This window comes from Muntiacus reevesi, chromosome 1 (genome assembly GCF_963930625.1).
Source record: "Muntiacus reevesi chromosome 1, mMunRee1.1, whole genome shotgun sequence".
NCBI classification, from domain to species: Eukaryota; Metazoa; Chordata; class Mammalia; order Artiodactyla; family Cervidae; genus Muntiacus; species Muntiacus reevesi.
This window is the reverse complement of record NC_089249.1, coordinates 237,668,902-237,688,092: the sequence shown is the minus strand read 5'-3', so window position 1 is coordinate 237,688,092 and position 19,191 is coordinate 237,668,902. Positions and strand designations below refer to the sequence as shown.

The 19,191-nt window shown below is 41.3% G+C and overlaps 1 protein-coding gene across 4 annotated transcripts in view; it reads left to right on the top strand.

The window, feature by feature from the left end:
- Positions 1–3,424: 3,424 nt before the first annotated feature.
- The window catches only part of HTR4 (5-hydroxytryptamine receptor 4), a 179,318-nt gene continuing 163,551 nt past the window's right edge, over positions 3,425–19,191 (top strand). For all 4 annotated transcript variants that reach the window (XM_065935900.1, XM_065935883.1, XM_065935890.1 and 1 more), the window contains exon 1: positions 3,425–3,632. The gene's annotated coding sequence lies outside the window, so the exon portion shown is untranslated. The remainder of the gene's footprint in view (positions 3,633–19,191) is intronic.

Genomic DNA, 19,191 nt, shown 5'->3' with positions numbered 1-19,191 from the left:
ACTTTTTAGTAGTAGAATTGTTGGAGTAAAGAGCCTGCATGATTATAATAACTTTACTTATAATAGTAGCACCTTTTAAATAAAGCTGATAAAAAGGAACTTTTATGGTGGGAGGCTTCTTTAGAAAAAGTAAAACAAAAACAAAAACATAAAGAAAAGGAAAGAAAAGTCTATGTTTTAAGCTATGCATCAAAGCAGTGCCATTTAAAATCATAGCGCATTAACTGAGGTACTTCAATTGACCAACCCAACTAAATAGAGACAAATGTGCAAGAAAAAATTATTAATAGTCCCGTCTGTTCAACACAACCAGACATTGCACTTGCTCTCTTCATCTATTCATTCAAGAAATAGTCACTGAATCCCTACTGTGTCCCTGGCATGGATCTAGGGGCTGGGACAAAGAAAGGGAGATGTGTCCACCTTGGAGTCACTCACCATCCAGTGGCCAAAGCATGGATCTATGGGCTAAGACACAGAAAGGGAGGTAAGACGTGGTATCCACCTTGGAGGCACTCATCATCCAGTGGCCAAACAGACCTGTAAATAACTCACTGTAACACAGTGTGGTGGTAACTGCTGCAGCAGAGAGAGGAAAACAGCCTTGTGGGAAGAGAGAACCTGGAGCAGTTTCAACCTGTGCATGTAAACCCCATTCTTCTCTCTTGTTCCCTTCTCTCCCCTCAGAAAGCACCAATTGAAATGGAATATACCTTGAAAAATCAGAGTTCTGGAGAATCAGAGAAGGGAGAGATCACCGACAGCTCCATGGAATCCATGAGCACTGAAGAAGGTAGGTCAAGCAGCATCTGGAGGAGGGCACTCTGGAGACAACACTGTGAGCACTGATACAGACATGAAAAGAAAAGCAAATGTTTAGGGGACAGATTGCTTGAAACACAAAGTTTGGGTATGAAACAAAAGGGTTGGATATGCCAAGATGACTGAAAAGAGGTGCTGTCTTGGATTGCTGTTAATAACAAGACAAGGCATTTGTGTGTTTCTCCATAACTAAAAAGGGCTTCCTTGGTGGCTCAGACAGTAAAGAATCTGCTTGCAATGCAAGAGACCCAGGCTCCATCCCTGGGTCAAGAAGATCTCCTGGAGAAGGGAATGGCAACCCACTCTCGTATTCTTGCTTGGAGAATTCCATGGACAGAGCAGCCTGGCAGGCTACAATCCATGGGTTTGCAAAGAGTCAGATATGACTGAGTGACTAACACACACACCATAGCTAAAAAAAGAAGTGTTTTATTAGTTACCTATTCCTGCTGTATTGTTACCTATGCCAAAAAATTACTTGGTGGCTTAAAACAACCCAAATTTATTATCGTACAACTCTCTAGAGCAGAAATCTGACATGAGTGTTATTGCACTAAGACCCAGAGGAATCGGGTGGAGAGGGAGGTGGGATGGGGGACCGGGATGGGGAATACGTGTAACTCTATGGCTGATTCATATCAATGTATGACAAAACCCACTGAAAAATAAAAAATTTAAAAAAATAAAAAAATAAATAAAAATAACTGGACTATAAAAAAATGTAATTGCAATTAGATTTTACTTATTACATTGTTTCCTATATTTGCTAATTCTGGAAATTTTTTTGAGTATTTGTTATGATTTTCTATGACTTGTTATGATTTCCTATCATCTTAGAATAAAAAGTTTTACTTCTTCAAAAAAAATAAAATCAGTGTGTCTTCAAAGCTGCCTTCCTTTTTGGAGACTCTCAGGGAGAATCTGTCTCCTTGCCCCATGTCTCAGCTTCTGCATTCCTTGCCATGAGACCCCTTCTTCTTCCTTCAAGGCTAGCAACAGCTGGTCAAGTCCTTCTCACACTGCATCACTCTTGACCTCCTCTCCTGCCTCTCACTTCTACTTTCATGGACCCTTCTAAAGGGCCACCTTTGCAACCAGGACCATTTCTCATCTCAAGATCCTTAACTTACACTTGATTTGGTCCAATAGGAAGAGGAGGAAAGAACAGTTGCCTGTGGCAGAGTAAAGAGAGACTCCCTAGGAAATGGGAAGAGATTGACTCGAAACTGGGGAGAAGGGGAGGGAGGTAGAGTTGTCAGAGATGAATCAGGCTTTGCACTCCCATGAGTGTGAGGATCATGGTGTCTTTCATCAGGAATATTTGGTTTAGGGAAGTGACACAGTGATAAATTTAAGTTCGGGTCTTTAGAGGAATAACTGACAACTTTTCCACTTTCAAATTTTGAATGGGGGATATATGATTAATAAATATTCAAGACATACAAGCCAGGGAGAGAAATCATGGGTGGGAACGACTGAGAGCGAGACCTGTTGAGATAGACACAGGGCACAAAGAAGGTAAAGAAGAGACACCTAGGGTGGAGAGAGATTGAGATGGGAAGAGAGAGACTCAAGTGAGAGAAAGTGTACAAGTAAGATGGGGAAGGAATACCATTAAGACGGGGGCCAGGTTGGCAAAAGGAGGAAGTAAGAGGCAGGAGTATCAACAGAGAGAATCTTAGAAAGGGACCAGCTCAAAGGTTTCTGGCATGAATTTGTTGGTCAATTTAAATTTCCCGTTCACTTGGGTTGTGCTCACAATTGTAAGTTAATAATTTTTCAGATTGTCTGGAAAGATTTATTTGCTTTCGGAGGTTAATTACTATCACAGCTCCTCTGTTTTGTTAAGCTTCCCCGAAGACTCTGTGGTCCAGGAAGTGGGGGTGGGGTGGGGTGAATTATCTTCCCAACAGGCCCCTTGCCACTTCCCTCCCTCGACCCTCCCCCGCTCCCACCCCACCCACCCCCCAACCTGTCTCCCTAAAGGAAGCCTTTCCCCTTCCCTTCCCTACATGACTTACTCTGGAAATGGTTTGTCTCTGGTACTGGAGGCCTTGGAAAGGCGAGTTGAGGAAACATGTTTCTCATTCTGTCACGATTCCTCACAGATATTACAATGCACTAGTGACACACAGGCAGGAGCTTTGGTAAGTCTGAACACAACTGGGAGTTTGCGGTCCCCATTTTACACGCGGGAGCCCAGGAGCTAGTCTTCTGTCTACCCCCTCGCTCAAGGTCACAAACTGATAAAGCCAGAATAGGCTTCCTCCAGATTCTGGAAGCAAAACGAGTGTTGGCAGGATCACTTGGGAAGACTAGTCAGTTGAAACACTGACCGGAAAACTTGGACGCCTTATATCTAAGGGACTACGGATCTCACGCTGAACCCTGCTCACAAACTAACCGTGCCCTGGCGGAGTCAGAGGCTGAGAAGGAAGTAGACCGTAGATTTCCCCTGGCACGGACACCACAGGCGCCGACCCTTTTCACGTTTATTATCTTTCGCTAGAGGAGTGGGTACTCAGAGAGGTTAATCAACTTGCCCAAGGTCACCCAGGAGCCAGCAGTGAGCCCAGGACTACCTTCCTCGGTTGGGCAGCGGTCTCCAGGCTAGGCGCCCGCTGGCCCGTCCCCGAGGAGCGAGGTCCCTCTGGCCCCCGCCGCGCCCACTCCCGTGCGCAGCCGGCCGCGCCCCCGCCATCCCTGGCCTCCGGAGGGGGCGGTCGCGGGGAGGATGCGGGCTGGGGGCCGCTGAGCCCGCGGAGCCACCGTCGGTCAGCCGAGAGGAGGACGATGCTCGGCGCGCTCAGGTGAGCCGGGGCTGGGGGCTCTCCGCCGCAGCCCCAGGCGGGCCCGCGCCTCTCGCTCGCCGGCCTCCCAGCGCGGGGGCTGGAGCCCGCACCCGAGGGGGCGGCGGGGAGGGCGCAGGCAGCGGCTGGGAGCGCGGCGGCGGCGGCGGCAGAAGCTCGGCTCCGCGGCGAGGGGTGGCCGTTCCCGTCCGCCGGGGCGCCTCGCTGCCTAGCCTCAGCCGAGGGTAGGTGCGGCCAGGGCGCCCGGGTCACAACCCCGCGAGCCCAAGCGTGCGCGGGGACGCGGCGGCGCGGCGGGGACGGGCTGGGGGCTCTGGGTTCCTGGGACCCGGCTTTGGCTCAGGGATGGGCTGCGTGGCGACTCAGACTGTAGGTGGGCTGGCTGGTTGTGTAGTACACGCCTTCAGCATGGGGCCACTAGGGTTGGGGCTCATGTACGTAAGTACTTGTGAAACTGCTTGTTTGCTGACTCTGAGGTAGTGTAACGTGTGCGTGTGTGTGTGTGTGTGCGTGTGTGAGAGAGAGCGGCATAGGCTGTGCGTCCATAACCGTGTGTGTGTGTGACAGGGTACATGTGTGGACAGTATGGATGATCCTGGATGTACAACGGAGAGAGTGGACTCTGGCTAACTCTCTCTGTGCACAAGATACGCATATCCAGCGTGCATAACTGGCTGTGTGGCTGTGTGTGTGAGTGACCGTGAGTGTGTGGGCACGCGGTACTGCATGAAGTATTGGTGGTGGCTGCCAGGGCTAGCTTCCTGCAGTTGTCTGTCACAGAATCCCAACCCCAGTTTAAGATGCCTTTCGGTTCAGCTTGCTCCCCAGTGTCTGGCGCTGTGCTGTTAGTCCCCTTTGGAAGAAGTGGCTGTTGATACAGGGAAGTGGTGGCTGGCAGAGGTGGAGAAGTGGTGGCATGAACTCATGTTCCTAGAGTTCAATGTTGAGAAAACATTGGCTTGGCTTCCTATTGATTCGTTAAAATGGATAAAAAATGTTTAAGATACAGGTTCAGCATGACCCAAACAGTGGCTTTTGAGGGAAAGACCCTTAGGCTAGTTTGCTCTTCTTGTCTTAATATTACTGCGATGGAGTCCATGGGTCAGAAAGCTGTGGGTGACCCTGAGGGTGATGGATGGTGTTTGCCTAGGCCCCTATGTGGAACCCCGGTCTCACTGATGAGGGAGGAGAAGTTGCTATGTGCCCCTGGTGAGCCCAGGTGATGAAGGGAAAGGACACTGATGATGGATGCAGTGCCCTAGAAACAAGGAATAAGTCAGGACATGGGATGAGACTCGTGGAGTTCTGAGGAGCAGCTCTCTCCAGTAAGAAATGATGAGTGTGGAAAAAAATTAGTAAAGAGTATTTGCATCATTCTCACGTCATTTTTCTGTCTTATGTATATTTTTTCCATACCACCCTTATCCTGAACTCACTCCTGTGTTTATATCATTTTCCACCTTGGAAATGTCTTCATTATAATTATTATTGTACAGCTGAGTGGGTCATCACTTAAACTCCAGGAGAGCTGTAGCACATTAGACAAGTGGGGGCATCAGGGAGTGTTCCGTCCAGCACTTGCTGAGGCCCAGAGGACAGTGATGCTTTTGGTTCCTCTCAGTTATCTGGATTTTGCTCCTGATGCTGCTCCTTCTAGGCTCCACGATGGCCTTGCAACCACCAAATTGAATACGCTTTCTTCCATTTGAGTTCTTCCAAATCTCCCTAACACTGTTCATCCCCTCATCTCTTTCTTTAGCTTCACAGACTGAAGAATAGCACCCGAAGCACAATATAAGCAACCTGCTACCCAGACCTTTTCCTGACTTTCCTGTCTTTTATTGAACCATCACCATCCTCCAAGTCACTGTGGCTGGAACCGAAGTCACTTCTTTATTTCTCCTCTTCATCAATAGCAGCCATTGCTTAATTAATAAGCAGGTCTTATTCATTTTTCCTCAATACCTATTGAAGCTAATTTTTTTGTTTTGTTTTTTAATCTCACTGCCGCACCTAATCAGGTGAAACCCATATTCAGGGATTTCCAGAGATAGAGACTGATACTGTAATCATTGAAAAAACACAAAATAAATGCATGTAGAGGAGTCCCTTGATATTATCAGTGACTAATAAATAGATTCTTTGGAAGAATCTGGACCTTCTGATGATTATAGTATTATGTGATCAGATCAAATCTCTTGGTTTTTTAAAATCTCACTTTATCTATGAAATGGTAGATTTCAAGTAGAATTTATTTGTTAAATCATATCTAAGGTTTTCCCCAGCTAATCATATCTAAGGTTTTCCCCAGCTAATCATATCTAAGGTTTTTTCCAGCTCTAAAATTCTCTGCTTATCATTGATGTTCTTTGTTTTTGTGAGAAACTTTTAATGCCTTATGGTTACCTTCCAGTATCCAACCATCATTTTTTTTTTTTTTTTAAATAGAATTCAGCTTATCTTCAGGGAAAGGAACTAGGCAAAGAGAAAGGGGTGGAAATGCACTGTTGCCTTTGTTTTGTGGTTCAGAGTCCACAGCACAAATCAAGTCTTAGAGTTGAAAAGGTCTTTTAGGTAACTATTCCTGCCTCCCATCAAGTGTCAGAATCTTCCATACTATTGCCCGTTTGAAAACTTTTAAAAAGTGCCAAGTCTTATTAAGATAACTTCAAACAACTTTGTAATTCAGGGTTTCTCAAACCTCTTGTACTATTACTGTTCTGGGTTAGATAATTTTTGTCGTGCGGGACTAGCTTGTCCATAGTAGGATATTTAGCAACATCTCTGCTATTATTAGATTCCAGTAGCAACTCCCTGTTGTGACAACCAAAAACATCTACAGATATTACTAGTACCTCCTTTGGGGACAAAGTCCCCCCTCCAACACCTACTGAGAATGATTGTTGTAATTCAAACACAAGTCTTGGGACCTTGAACAGAAAGACCTTACAACAAAGTATGTTAATAGACAGAGGAATGCTGTGTTGTTAACTGCTTTCCCACCCGCTTCCAACTTAACCACCATCACACGTTTACCTTTATGCCTCCTGGTTTCTCACTGCCTTGTTGCTATGTCTGGAAATGCTCAAGATGCTGCTAAAGGCTGAGAAACGTTTTAGAGACAACATAGTAATAATCCTAATAGCTCACATTAATCCAGCCCTTATTATGTGCCAGACACAGCTCTAAATGCTTTACATGGATAATCTCATTTAATCTGCATTAAGAATCCTTTAAAAGAGATACTTTATTTCCTCCATCTTAGAGATGCTGCTGCTAAGTCACTTCAGTCGTGTCTGACTCTGTGCGACCCCATAGACGGGTAACTCAAATTTAGAGAGGTGGAATAGCATCCCCAAGTTCTCTCAGCTGTAAAGCGGTGAACCTGGGGTTGGGCTGTTTGCTCCAGAGTCTTTCTTCTAAACCTCCATATTAAACTGCCTTCTGAGAATGAGATCTTGATGTCACAGGGTAGAAAGGATCTTAAACATGGTGTAGTTCAATTGTAGAATCAACTGATTCTAGGTAAGTTAGAGACTGTGAGGCAGATATTTGTGTTCAGTTGATGTATTGTGACTTCTTCCCTGTTTTGTCTTCTGTCTCTGTAACTGAGGTTATTTAGAAATAACTCTAAGGCATATGCAGAGTGAGAGAGGTGGTGGCAGCCTTGGTTAAATTAGGGGAGAAGGGCTCAGATAAAAGGAAGAATGGCAGGAGGAAGCAAACAATGGATGAAACATTTCTTTTCCCATTAAGTCCTTACTATTATCTAAACTTTAAGTATCTATGTTATCACCCAAATAAAGTCACCATACTTTTATCAGTTCCCTTCTTCTATATTCTTCTTGGCCTGCCCTTTCATTCATCCATTCTGCTTGCTGTTTTTATATCATGGGGCATTAGAAAGTGGTATACATTTGGACAGATGAAAATATAAATGTGATATAAATAGCTACTAAACAGGCTTATCAATAGGGTTAACCTTAAATACAGTCAGAGTAAGAATGACTACTTTACCAATTACCAATTACTTTACTTTACCAATTGAAGATTCAAGGCAAGTCCTAACAAGGTTGAGGGTCTTAGAGGGTCTTTCCTCTAAGACCCTATATCAGTACATAGATTGCTGGTCCCTGCTCCTAGAGTTTCTAATTCAGTGTTTCTGGGCTAGGGTCTGAGGATGTGCATTTCTTACAGGTTCCCAGAAGATGCTGATGCTGCTAGTCCAAGGACCACAATTTGGGGAATAACATAGTTAAGACCTAATAACCAAATAAAGCTCACTACCCACCTACCTGAGAGTTTTTAAACAAAAAGTTATCTTATTTTTAAGACAACTAAATATTTGGATTTATGAGAATCAATACAGCAAGATTAAAAGAACAATAGTTGCTAGGGACTAATTGACATCTCTCACTTAGCCTTTCATTTTGAATTTCAGAAAAACCTTTTGTATTTTTTCAGCTATGGTATTTCTGGGTTAATATTTCTGATCTTAGATCTTTTCTTGTTCCCTCCTTCCACCTATTGCTCAATTTGGGTGACAGAAATCCTCATTATTAACAGGATAATCCAAATAAAAAGTACTTTAAAATCTTATCTATTGCCAGATAAATTCTGACCAGTCCTTCTGAGATTAAGAAAGATGTTACCTCTGCATCCAGCTTTTGTTTCCTGTTGCTTTATACTTCTTTTCCCTTTTAAATCAGTACCAGCCCACTGAAGAAACCCAACAGAAATTCAAGTCAAAACAGTAATAGGTAACTGATTAATTTGTTTTAAATTTCAGAGAACTTTCTTTAAAATCAAATTTCAAACTCAGTCAACCTCTTCCTTTTTCTTGACTGCAAGGGTGTGTTTCTTTTTGCAGGACCACACATCCTCCAGCTAAACAAGGTGTCTCCAAATACTTAGAAAGATTCAGTGATTCTGAAGCTCAGATGCAATTTAAATAATGTTTATTGAATATTTACTCTGTGTTGTGGAGTTGTTACACCTATTATTTTTTATTTTTCCATCAGTCACAGAGAGGTGAGGTTTGTTTGTGTAGAGATGAGGAAAACAAAGCCTAGAAATTTAAACTCTCATAATATTAGAAAGCTAATTGTCTTAGTAAATACATATAATTTTCTTATATATAATAAAGGCCACATTAGTTTGCTTAAACAAAAAGTGAAATTTATTGGAAGGATAATGGGACTTCTTGTAGATCAAGGAACTAGACCCCAGGAAAGATGGGAACAAGGTCATCTCCAGAGAACTCTCTTTTCCCCATTGCTCTTCAGTTAATGTGACATATTCCCGCTATTGTGTCTCTTGGTTCAAATTCTCAAGAGAAAGGATCCGATGGCCCAAGGTTATAGCAGAAAAGTGGTTGCCAGGGCTCACTCTTGTACTATGGTAGGTATTCCTAGTAAAAGTGATCTAGAAGATGCTTGAGTGAATATCTCCTGTTGTCACATAATTAGTTGGCAGAGACTGGATTTGAGCTCTGGTTTGACTCTAAATCGGATGCATTTCTCCTACCAAAGGGATAGTTGAGAGAGAAGCACGTTAATTTGGCATGTAGTAATGGCCACTTGCCTTTATTTTCAAGGTTTGCCCATGTTAGACCTTCCCTGTATAGGGTCTTACAGCTTTCATTTGTGCATACTTCCTGGGCTTCCCTGGGTGGCTCAGATGGTAAAGAATCTGCCTGCAATGCAGGAGACCTGGTTTCAATCCCTAGGTTGGGAAGATCTCCTGGAGAAGGGAATGACTACCCACTCTAGTATTCTTGCAAAATTCCATGGACAGAGGAGCCTGGTGGGCTACAGTCCATGGACTCACTAAGAGTTGGACATGAGTGAGCAACTTATGCTTTCCCTCTGTCTCTACCCTGGTTTCTGATACTTCTGTGACTGCATCCTGGCTCCTGTCTATCCATCCGATCTCTGTACCATGTGGCCTGGTTTCTCATCCTGCTGAGGCATGTCGTGTCTTTGGCTCACCTAGAACAGCTCTAGCTCACAGATTGTATAAGCTGAAGGAATCTATCGTCTTGTCCCATCTTCTACCTGTATAGCAAATCATTTCTAAAGTATGCCAGGCACTTACCACGAGCATTGCTGAGAGCTCTATATCTCATTCAACTCTTCTAACAACCCTGTTGTTGCCTTTTGGGGAGTTTATTGCCCAATATTTTATTGTAAAAAAATATTTAAGAGAAAAATTGAAAGACTTGTATAGTGAATACCAAATACATACTAAGTAGGTTCTGTAATAACATTTTACTAACTTCTTTTTAAAAACTATCATATTTCTATCTTCACTTCTCTATCCATTCAGCAATTAATTTGTTTCAATAATTTCCAAGTAAGCTGTTGTTTCTAATTCTCATTTTTATCACTGGGAAACTGAGACCAAGACAGGTGACCTGACTTACCCAAGGTCATTCATGAGGAGGCAGTCGATTATCACTGGAGCTCTGACTCCCCCAAGCCATTTTCTTAACCACCAAGCAGTATTGTATCTCCTGGAAGGGCAGAAAGAAAGACTCACTCAAGGTTGCTTAGTGTCAGGGCAATGACTAGCACCAGGTCATCTGATTCTCAAGCTCCCAAAATTTCCATTGCATTGAACTGTGATAAACAGTCTACTTTCCACATAGAAGCAGGGTTTCTTCTGTTCCACAAATATCTGCAGATTTGGTGCTTTATAACCTACAAAATCTCTGGAAAAATCTGATTTTTGACACAGGTGATTTTGCAGAACTAATACACTTTTTCTTCCTTCTCAACATTTTAAAATAATTTGTGGAAACAACAGGCTGGGAAATTATCATTTTAGATAACTTTTTACAGTGTTCAGAGGACTTTCACATATGTTATCTTATTTGAACTTCATGAGTAATAGCAGATCTGCAAGACAGGTGGGCTGGATATCTAAACTACCTTGAACAGCTGGAGACCTGGGGATTATGGAAGCAAAATGAGGAACTTAGTGTCACATACTGCTATGAGCAAAATTGGACTTTGTTTTAAAAAAAGTTTTCTCTTCAAGTGTCAGTAGACTTTCTTGTAGGTTTTAATGAGCTACACAAATAATTAATTAATAAAATTGAGCTGCAAAAGTTGAGGCGGGGAACTATTGAGGTCTGGATCATTCATGGGATAACTTAATGGTTGAAAGGTCTGGGCTATGGTGTGGCCTTGGATAATATCTTCTTTCTATGCCTCAGTTTTCTCATCTGTGAAATAGGATAATTGTAGTAGCATCCTTTGTAGCATGATGTGAAGATGAAATGAGGTAATGCATGTGAAGAATTTGGTCCTTAGTATGTGTTAAAAAGTATCAGTTATAGAAACATTATTCTTCTCCTGCTTCTTACCCTAGAAGTCTTGTCTGTGTTAAGTGAGCCCCCTTAAAATCTACAGTTTAATTTTACATTTTCCAAGAGGTTTGTTTGCAAACTACTGGTAGAAAACTGTGGGCAGCAGCCTTTTGGGAGGTAACATCTTATCAGTCCAGTAAAGATGCAGATCCTGCTCAAGAATTTACATCTAAGCTCTAAATAGCACATGTCCTTTGAGATTGCACTGGTGTGCTTAATTGTATATGCTAATCAGCACATGATATCTGGAGTAGAGAGTTCTGTATATACTGTTTTCTACTCCAAGAGGTTTAGAAGAATTAGAAAAGAGTGGGGACAGAAGAGATAAACATGCTGGCAGAGATCTTTCTTTCGGTATGCATAGCAAATACTGTAATCTTGGTTTCTCAGATGATGAGGTATTTAAACAGATATAGGAAAACAATGAAAGAGGATTTCAGAAGGGTGTGCTCACCTGGTGGATTGCAATCCAAACTGCTCTCCATGAATCATCTGCACCAGAATCACTGAGACATTTGTTAAAATGCAGATTCCTGGACCTACTGATTCAGAAATACTTTGAATGAAGCACCCAAACCTTCAGTTTTGCAAGTGATTTTAAGTATTCTACTGTTTGAGAACCACTACTGTCAGCAACATAATACTGCAAGATCTAAAACACTAATTTGGAAGCTTAATTTTGATGGAATGCAAATTTTAGCTTGACCTGCTCCCAATTCCAGGCCTCTGAAATCAATGGTGACAAAACCCTTTGGGGATTTCCAGGCTCAGGTTTCAGGGGCCTATTTTATAGAGAAGAGGAATAATTTCTGTAACCATATCCCAAAGTAGGGAAGATCAGCCCCCAGATGCTTAGCTGCCTTTGTGGAGAAGCAGAGTATGAAGCATTCAGACTCCAATGACTGATGCACTGACAAACTGGAGACCAACCTTGCTACGGTAGCTGGCTCACATTATATTGTGATATCTCTGGGCACCTGCTTTTGAAGTATTCATTTTTACTTATTTTTTGCAGTAACTTTGTGATATTGGTATTACCCTTGCCCCTATTATACAGATGAAGCCACTGAAGCTAAAGAAAGTAAGCAATTTGTCAAAGGTGTAGTGGTAATTGATGCCTTGAGTCAGGGGCTTGCAAACTATGTGGCTGGCTGCCTGTTTTTGACTGGCCTACAAGTTCAGAATGTTTTTTTACATTTTGTGATTGTTGAAAAAAACCTAAAGAAGAATAATTTTGTGACACATGAAAATTGTTAAAGATTCAAATTCAGTGTTCATAAATAAGTTTTATTGGAAAGCAATTATACTCATTTATTTATGTATTGTCTGTGGCAGTTTTTACACTGTAGCACCAGAGTTGAGTAGTTGTTATGATGACCTTATGCTTTAAGAAGCCTAAAATCTTTGCTAAATGGCCCTTTACAGAAAACAAAACAAGCAAACAAACAAAAGTCTGCCAATTTCTGCTTTGAACTGCAATGCTAGAATTTCCCAAACTTCAGTTATTTGGGAGTAACTACTGTTGTGATTACTGCCACCTTCTCTTGCAAGCATTTAGAGCATTATATGCGTAGCATTTTTCTTTAGATCAATTAGTTTTCCTTAGATAGATTTATTTTACAGAGAAAGAAAAATATAAGTGCAAAGCTGTATGAGTTGAAAGAAATAGAAGTAACTGTAAAAAAGACACAAAAAAAACACACAAAGCAACATATTAGATTTCAGCTAAATAGTTGGAGCAGATACTATCAACTCTTCCTCCCATTTTCCTACAAATCTTCTCAACATTTCTATGTATACCATCCTGACTTACAATGGTGAACCAGCATAATATTTGGAGGGCTGCCCAGGGTCTGCTGAAATCAACCTTTTTTACAAGCACAATGACTGAAGGTGCTTAGGAATCCATGTCCCCCTGTGGATGGCTCTTAAGCAATACCTAATGGCTGTGGGAGTATCAGTATCCCAGTTCCCTCCCCACTTGTTCAGGATAGCTTTGAGGCATATGTTTTATACTGTTTCCCAGAACTTCCCAGTGGGGTTAAGCTTCAGTAGCTTACTAAGCTGCCTTTCATCCTCTCTCCTGTATCATTACTTCCCTGCCAGTGTACCTGCAACTGTCAGATCAAGGATGTGCATCTCTTTAACCCTCACTTCAAGATCCGCTTCTTAGGAGGAAGCCAGAAGACAGCAGTGCTTCTAACAAAAGACTGTGAGACTCTGGCCTGCTTTTTTTTTTTTTAATTATAAAAGAGAGATTACCAAATATCATGAAGGACTCAACGATAAGCTCTCTGTGAATCCTTTTCTTCAATGTAAATAACAGTAAATAAAGTAGAAAACCAAAAACACCACATTTTTTACCACATGATCCAATGGTACTTCTGTCCACCTATTGCCTAATATCATGTGCTTTTCCCAGGAGGTATGAGAACCATACTTGCAAAATCTATGTTCTACCTTAAGGAGTCATCTAAGAACAGTAGCATCAGCAGTATCTGGGAACTTGTTAGAAATGCAGATTGTTCACTCTAAACCTACCGAATCAGAAACGTGAGGCTAGTGCTCAACCATTGTGTTTTAACAAGCCTTCAGGTGATTCCCGTGCATGCTTAAACATGAGAACCACCGCTGTACAGTAAACAGTCTCTTACTTAGTTCTGCTTTCATTGCATTCCTGGATTTCATCAGAATTCAGAATCATCCAAGACTTGCTCTTCCCCTCAAACGTGACTGACAGATGGTTTTCTGGCTTCTGTTGAGCCTCCCACTGAGATGGATCTTGTTGCTTGCCAAAGCATACAGGTCAGTAATTGGACAGCTCTGGTGTTAAATGACCCACCTCACAGTGTGGCTCAAACTTCTCTTGAGACTCCCACTGATTCCCCTTTGGCAACTCAAAGACAAGTCTAATTCCTTCTCTAATTATCAAGTGGAAGTTTCACATCATGTCATGCCATTCATTCAAGAAATACTGATCATGTACTGTGTCTTTCCTTGTAGAACCTGTGTTGGGAGTGGGACAGTAATCAAGTGATCAGAAAAGTAAATGTGTAAATAAATGACCCTTGAATCTTTTTCTTTATGAAATACCCAGATCCACATTTACTGGGATCGGGTTTCTTGTAATGTCACTGTCTTCTTCACGTTCTTTTGTGGTGGTAGAGAATATGTGCCTTATAAAAAATATGATTTCTTGAAATGCTTTAGATATACTTCATTCAGTTCTACATGAAATGGACATTCATGTTCCTCCTTTACATTTCCTGTAATTCATTTTTTTCCCCCAAAGATAGAATGAGTATGCCTCTTAAATAGTCTTTCATTGGTTAAGGGCTATTTTCAGTAATAGTTTTTTAATAAAAAGACTAAAGGTTCCAGCTGAGAAATGTTTACTTACATAGGAAGAATTTTTTTGTGTTATTTTGAAAAAAATTAAAAGCCATTTTTCATGCTAATTGTATATATCAGCATGGTAGTCCCTTAAGTGTAACTGAATTGGCATCTGTATGGATTTTCAGTTATGGAAATGAGACAGCTTTTTATTTAGACCAAATCTTTCTAGATGACTTAGCACAAATAGCGTTTTGACATCCAGTCCTAGAAAGAAACACTTGTAATGAAGGTCCAGCTCCTAGAATACAGATTTTTTTTCATGGTTTATACACATTTGCACTTGTGAACTACCATCACTTAGATGTCTCAGTCAGTTCAGGCATTCAGTCGTGTCCGACTCTTTGTGATCCCATGGACTGCAGCATACCAGGCTTCCCTGTCCATCACCAACTCCTGGAGCCTACTCAAACTCATGTCCATTGTGTCAGTGATGCCATCCAACTATCTCATCCTCTGTCATCCCCTTCTCCTCCCGCCTTCAATCTTTCCCAGCATCAGGGTCTCTTCCAGTGAGTCAGTTCTTCACATCAGGTGGCCAAAATATTGGAGCTTCAGCTTCAACATCAGTCCTTCCAATGAACACCCAGGACTGATCTCCTTTAGAATGGACTGGTTGGATCTCCTTGCTGTCCAAGGGACTCTCAAGAGTCTTCTCCAACACCACAGTTCAAAAGCATCAATTCTTCACTGCTCAGCTTTCTTTATAGTCCATCTCTCACATCCATACATGACCACTGGGAAAACCATAGCTTTGACTAGATGGACCTTTGTTGGTAAAGTAATGTCCCTGCTTTTTAATATGCTGTCTAGGTTAGTCATAGCTTTTCTTCCAAGGGGCAAGCATCTAGATAAACAAATAATGTGAATTTTTACTAATTTATAGTGATATTCTTTTAGAGAGTATGATCAGCTGATTGAAGTAAATTTCTCAGCCAGCATCCTATAGATTCCAAACATTTTCCAGAAAACAAAGTCTTAGTAAGTAGCCAAGGAGAGGACTTTTTTCTTCCATTTAGTGAGAATTTATACAATTTCAGTCTTTCAGATTATCCCTGAGTCTCTTTCACAGTGAAGGTAACTAGGAAATCATGATCACCATGGGATGCAGAAGACTTTGGGGGAAATGCTTGTGTGTTTGATCCTGGTGAGCTTGACTGTTTTGGTACATGTGGCTGGTATTGGGTTAGGGTAATGAGGTAATGAGGCTAACAATAAGCATTTGATAGCCAACTCTTAGCAAATATCTGGCTTTAGTTAATTATACATTTCTGTGCTCTTTTTTTAGTCCTACCTGTTCAGAAATGACTGGTATAATGCTCAGGAGATGGAGTCTGTTTGAGACAGTATAGGTGAATTGAGCATGCATTTGTTTTAATTGGAAAATTATTAAAACACTTGGTCTCTTACTGGGATTTTGAGCAGAACTAACATAGACTACCACAGTGCTACAGTTTTAGCCCTGGAAGAAACCTTACCAGTCACCAGAATTATATCCTTCATTTAGATATCCTTAATTACCCATATGCTGCCCAAATGCCTCCAATGGCAAGTGACTCACCTTTTCAAAATTTCCTTTAACTTCTAAGAAGTTTTAATTACTTGAAGTTTCTTCCTTTGCTCAGCCTGTCTAGTACTGTCTGACCCAGTTGATTCTACCGTTGGGAAAACTGAGACTCAGACTGATGAACAAACTTGCTTAGGAATAGGAGCAGTGAGTTAGCAGTGGGTCAGGCTGAGTGATTCCTGGCCTAGTGTTCTTTCCAGTGTGCCAAGCTCCCCCTCTCAATTTGGCAATTAAGATAAATAATGTTTTACTTATTCCTGACACTTGTCCAAAACAAAGGTATTGGAATATGCCCTTTGATGTAGAAATTTAACCCATGGAAGCATACTCTATAAAGAAACGTGGTCAGCCCTTGCACAGTTATGCATGAATATATGCTCATGCAGCCAAAACCAAAGGAAAAAAACCAAAGTGCAACAAAGCAAGCTGAGTTATGACGTTGCTCCAAGTTGGCAGATGCTGGCACTGCACCAACCTACATCGATATTTCACTCCAGTAGGTGAGGACTATTTACAGGTGGACCCTGTGCTCATGCTCCTCATAATAGAGATGCAACTACACGCCTTGTGTTAACCATTAACAACTGTTCCACAGCAGTCTTTCAGAGTATTCTCAGTAGAAGAACACAGGTAAAGATGAGATGTGCTTACCTTCAGGGTTCGCCCTTTAGTTATTTACAATTTGTAAGTCAGAAAACTAAGGGTTGGAATCAGCATTTGGTGGCACGAAGAATATCACCTCTTTCTTATCCTTCTCCTCCCCTTTTAAGGAAAGATAAGCCTCAATGTATACAGCAAAGAAAAGAAGCTTCAAGGAATCTGATGAAGTTGCATGTTTCTGTATCTTTACTTTTATGGCAAAGTGTTTTGAATAATTAGTGGCTTGAGCTTTTCCTACTCCTGAGATAATACTGAGACCTTCATTTATACCTCAAATGGTAGAAAGGTTTATTTGACTCCCTCTTTCTCTTGTTTCCCAGGACTTGCTCTGCTTTTTTTCCCTTGGTTATGACAATCTAAGACTGTTTCTCTGAAGGAGATGAGGATACAGTATGACTGTCATTAAAACACACACATACACATGCATGTGTGCCACAGACATACACAGCCTAATTGAATTTAAATTAGAAATAAGATAAATAAATAAATAAATTAGAAATTTTAGAAGTGACATAGTTGATATCTGAGCATGGGAGATACTCAGTTGACTGTGCTTTTAATTAACTAGGTACTATTTTGTTAAGGTGTCAGAAACATAAGTATGCAAAATAAAAGCATGGTTCCTTACACACACCTGTCACTCTGAGTATTCTTCCCAGCAGCTGGTGTCCCTATAATCGCAGCTCTGATTAGATATTCCTGGTAAGCATGACAAAAAATAGTGGACTGTAATCAATGAATCAATTTAGGATAGGTACTGATCACCTTTCTCTTTTGTTATTCTTCCTTTATCTCTAACAAAGTGCATGTTCTCACTGGTTTGTTAAATGGCAGTCATTTTAAATTTGCTCATTGAGTTTCCATGAGCAAAATATAATAATGTACATTGCTATTTTCCTCATGTTGTAACATTTTTCAAATGCAGTTTCAGTGACTCAAATTAAGCTAGCTTTTAACTGTTTTTTTTTTTTTTTTTTTAGTTCCAGCTTTTCTTCCCTCAAATCTATATACAAATAGATTTTCCTGTATATCTCTAAGAATTTTTTTTGTTTCAAATAACGGTTGGAACCCAACTCAAATTGGCTTAAATGCGAAAAAAGAGATTTTGTTGGCTCAGTATAATCGGGAAGTTCAAGTATAAAACTGTCATAAGACACTGCTAGACCTTAAGCCTCAAATTATTTCATCAGGATATGGCAATCTCTGTGTTACAACTCTGCTTTCCATTGGTGTTAACTTCATTCTCAGACAAACTTTCCCCACAAGTAGCATGGATGGCCACCAGCAGCTTTAAATTTAAAGTTTAGCAACACCAGGAGAAAGACAGACTCTTTCTAGCAAATATCTCAGGGCTGGCTTTACAGTCTACTAGTGAATTAATGAATCCCTGGGGCCAGAGAATGAACTGTTCTGATTGGCCAGTCCTGGTCCGGTGCTCATCAGTGGGCTTGAGGCCGGGGAGGGGTTCCAAAAAGGAAAATCAAGGCATTATTCTCAGAGAAAGAGGAAATAAATGGTCAGCAGAAAATCAAAGCAACATGTTCCCTTTCATGAAGAGTTTCCCTTTTTAGCAGTGGGGGCAAGAGTGATAGGATGAAAAGAACTATGCAAGATAAAGCTTGAGTTTCAGAATTCCCAGCCCCAATGCAATTCCTAGTTTGGTTAAGTACTAGCTATGTGACTTTGACAAGACAGTTAACCTCGTTGATTCTTAGTCTCTCCATCTAACAATAAATTCTCAGAGGTTGGAGGAGAAGGAAAAGGACAGCATTTGGCACTTGTTAATACTAATGAGTAAATAAATAAGAGGAACTGATTTTTTATATTTTTAAAAATTATATTTATTCTGGAGTGGTTCATATACTACCTCCCAGGGGGAAAGTCACAAGCTCTCAAACCTCACTTTCCTCATTTGCAAAACAAATTAACTACTTAGTTGACTCAAGATATGTCTATGAAGGGGATACAGTATGTTAGGCATTTTTACAGGCACTGATGTTATAATAGTGATCAAGATATAATTATGCCCTCTTGAAACTTACATTCTAGTAAGGGAGATAGAGCATTAATAAAGAAGCAAAGGAGTATATATAATGTATGTGCTAAGAAGAGAAAAATAGAGTGGATTACAGAAATTTTCAGAAAATGAGGTCTGAAATTTTACTTAAGTCATCAGGAAAGTGGCATTTGAGCTGTGTCCCTAGGGAAGTAACAGAGTGGTCTACATAGTAGCATTCCAGGGAGAGGAAACAAGTGAAAAGGCCCTGAGGTGAGAGCCTACAGTGATGGTCAATGAGAAAAGCAAAACCAGTGAGTACAAAGGCAGTGAGTGGATGGGGCATTGGAGAGGAGCTGGGCTCAGACTGTGCTAAGGTGGGTGTTCAGTCACTCAGTCATCTCCAACTCTTTGTGACTCCACTGACCGCAGCACACTAGGCTTTCCCTGTCCTTCACAATCTCCTGGAGCATGCTCAAACTCATGTCCATTGAGTCAGTGTTGCCATCCAACCATCTCATCCTCTGTTGTCCCCTTCTCCTTCTGCCTTCAATCTTTCTTAGCATCAGGG